The sequence below is a fragment of the Egretta garzetta genome, unplaced genomic scaffold (assembly GCF_000687185.1).
Source record: "Egretta garzetta isolate BGI_Z169 unplaced genomic scaffold, ASM68718v1 scaffold60, whole genome shotgun sequence".
Taxonomy (NCBI): Eukaryota; Metazoa; Chordata; class Aves; order Pelecaniformes; family Ardeidae; genus Egretta; species Egretta garzetta.
Genome location: NW_009258269.1, coordinates 3,040,903 through 3,044,159, shown reverse-complemented (window position 1 = coordinate 3,044,159; position 3,257 = coordinate 3,040,903).

Below are 3,257 nucleotides of genomic sequence, written 5' to 3'. Positions count from 1 at the left end.
GGGCCAGCACTGGGGCTGGTTGGGTGAAATGTTGGGGACACGGAAAGTTCCCCTGTGCTGCAGGGATGCTGGGGGGCAGCACCCCATCCCACTGCCGGTGCCCCAGGACGAGGGGGATGCGGAGCGAGCCGAGGGGCAGGAAGGCAGCGGGGTCTGGGGTGGCAGGGGGATACTGGGAGGGTTTCTCCCCTGCAAGGAGCCTGTGCGTTCACCACGGGCTGCCCCGGCTGCCTTTAACGCGCGACTTTTTTGCAAGAGCCCCAGTGGGGCTGGCAGTTAGTCCGACTCTGCTGTTGCCCAACCTCACACATGGAGGATATCCGAGGCTGGTATCTCACAACACCCATGAGCCCTTCTCCACTCCTGATGCTGAGGCTGATAACGGCTCTCTGCCCTGTGAGGGTCCAGCTCCCTGGGGACCCCCTTGTTCCAACTCTGGCAGGTCCTTCCCTGTCCCAAGGATCTCCCCAAAAGCCATTGCAGGGGGCCGGGAGTGGTGGGAGCCCCTGGTGTGTGGGGGCCGCCCGGTACAAGTCTCTGTGCGTGCAGCGAGGTGTGGAAAGGCAGCTTCTCCTTATCGCGGGCTTGCTCCTACAAAGCAGAAGCAGAACTTGGTGTGAGCTTGGCACAGGTTTCGCCTTCCCCCCCCCTTCCCCACCAGCTGTTCCGGTGGGGGGGTGATGCGTCCCTGCGGCTGGTGACAGCACGGGTGGCCCCATGGACCACCCTGTTGGTGGGGTGTGGAGATGGGGTGCATGGGGAGCCCTTGGCTCTGCACCGCAGACTGTGCCAGCCCTCCGGGCTCCCACCTCTGCCTCTTAGAGGAAGCTGTTTGGCGAAACGCAAGCACCGCTGCTCACGGGAAGGTTGCTGAGGTCTGCGGGGTGAGCGGCTGGAGGGGCAGAGCAAAGGGGCTGGTAGCGCTGGCGGCAGCCGGCGTGCCATCGATTCCATCCCGCCCTGCGGGAGGCATCAGCACCAGCGAAGCACATTCCTGCGTGGGGCCAGATCCCGGCTCGCCGCTGTTTGGCACCCTGCAGCGTCTCTATAGACCCCGCATAAACTGCCCCTGGGAGCGGTGCCGGGAGGGCTGGGGCGGGCTGCTGGGGAGGGAAACATTGGCCGAGGGTGGAAGGGACCCAGAGTGGCACGTCACAGTCCCATCTGGTGGTCCAGGGTGACAAAGAGAAGGGCCCGGTCCCCACAGCGCATGTCCATCAGCCCAGTTTGGTGCAGAAAACCTTATCCCCTGCTCCCTTCTCCCCTGCCAGTCACCTAAATGCCAGGATTGGGGCTCGGTTCCCCTGGCAGGGGGGAACTCCCTGCTCAAGCACCTCTGCTGAGCCCCAGCCCATTGAAGAGACAGATGGGCAGGATCAGAAAACACCCCTTGGGCTGGGGGATTAGGCTTCGTGAAGATGCTGGCAGGGGCTGGAGGAAGTGAAGATCAAAGTGAAAGTTGGATCCTTCCGACACATTGGCCTGCACAGTCCTTCCCCTTTCTGGGCAGCACCCATGATGACACTGTTCCTCACAGTCCATGTGTCCAACTGCCTGTCTATCCATCCATCCATCCACCCATCCATCCATCCACCTATCTATCCATCTACCTGTCCATCCATCCACCCACCCACCCATCCATCCATCCATCCATCCATCCGTCCATCCATCCATCTGTCCATCCATCCATCCATTCATCCATCCATCCACCCATCTGTCCACCCATCCACCCATCCGTCCACCTGCCCATCCATCCATCCATCCACCCATCCATCCATCCATCCCTGGCCATCAGCCTTCGCTGCACCCTGGGCCAGCCTTTGCTCTGCCTTCTGAGCCACCCGTGCTGGGGGACGTGTGTGGTGATGGTGGGAGCACCTCTTGGGACCAGGACAGGGTGAGGGGATGCTCAGTGCTCGTACCTAGAGGGCAAATGCCATGTTGGACAGCTGGAAATGTGGGGTTAGGACTGAGCCCAGAGGGTTCGCTGGGGCATGGGAGAGAGCTGAGCCCCCGGGAGGTCTTGGTGGAGGAGTGGGGAGGGGGAAGCTGGAGGCTGTTGGGCTTGGAAAGCTGCTGGACCTCTCCATGCCTGCTGAAGGCCAGGCTTTGAGCTAAGCCAGGCTGCTGGGGGGGGATGTCCCTGCTGGCCTCAGGGTCCCGTTGGCAGTGGTGGGGCCGAGAGCTGCCCAAAGACCTATCCATGCGCCCAGGAGATGCAAAGCAGGAGATCCCGGGGATGTGGGGTCACATCGTCCCCCAGCCGGGGCATGTTTGACACTGGGGTCACTGGAGTGGGCTGCGGGGTTGTGTGCGGGCAGGAGGGGGGCCCACGCCATGCTGCCCCTGGCCCCCATCTGTTGGGGTGCCGGCTGACATCACCGCCTCCGGGCTAATCTCGGGTCCAGCAGCGGCTTCCCGTTTCCTTTCCAATCGCTGCGCTGCGGGGCGGCTCCGCTCTGCTCTGGGCCCCGCGGGCCCCCGGTGCCCCCCAACCCTGCCTGCTCCCTCCCTCGCTCAGGCCCTGGGAATGCGCCTGGCCCCTTTCTGTTTGTGCCACAGGGAGCCCAGCAGCGGCACATCATGCGGCAAGAACTCACCACGCCGGGGCTCCTGGCACCCCATGGGCTCCAGGGCACCCCCCGGGCTCCGGGGCACCCCCCCAGCCCCACGGGCTTCACCCCGCTCCTTGGCCAGGGTGATGCTGGGGACTGGGAGCTCTGCTGCAGCCCGGTGCTGGACATGGAGCAGTGTCCCTGCCACCCCAGCAGCCCTTGTCCCCCCCCGTGCATCTGATGCCACCGCCTTCCCGGCCCTTTTTGGGCAGCATCCTGGGCTGAGATGTCACCTGCCCTGGCACAGCCTGGCTGGGGAGCGGGGGACTCCCCGCTGGCTCCTTGCTTTGGGCTGGCTAAAAATATCCCTGCAGCAGAGCTGCAGCCCGGCTGCTGCAGAGAAACATCCGGGGAATGAGGGGAGATGCGGCTGGTTCCCACAGCACCGGGGTGGTCTTCACCTCAGCACCCTGTGGGCTCTCCCCCAGCAGGGCAACACCCAGGGGGGTTTCTCCCCCTTGCTCTGGCTCCAGTTCCCTGCCCACCACTATTGCAAAGTGTTCTGGGGGCAGTTTGGGGCTGGGCTGTGTCTTTGCACCCCGGCTGCACATCTCCTGCCCTTGGCTTTGCCGCATTTTCCCTGCAGCGGCGGCTTCTCGCCCCTGCTCTGCTTCTGCGGCCAGCCCAGCTGCAAAGCGTGGG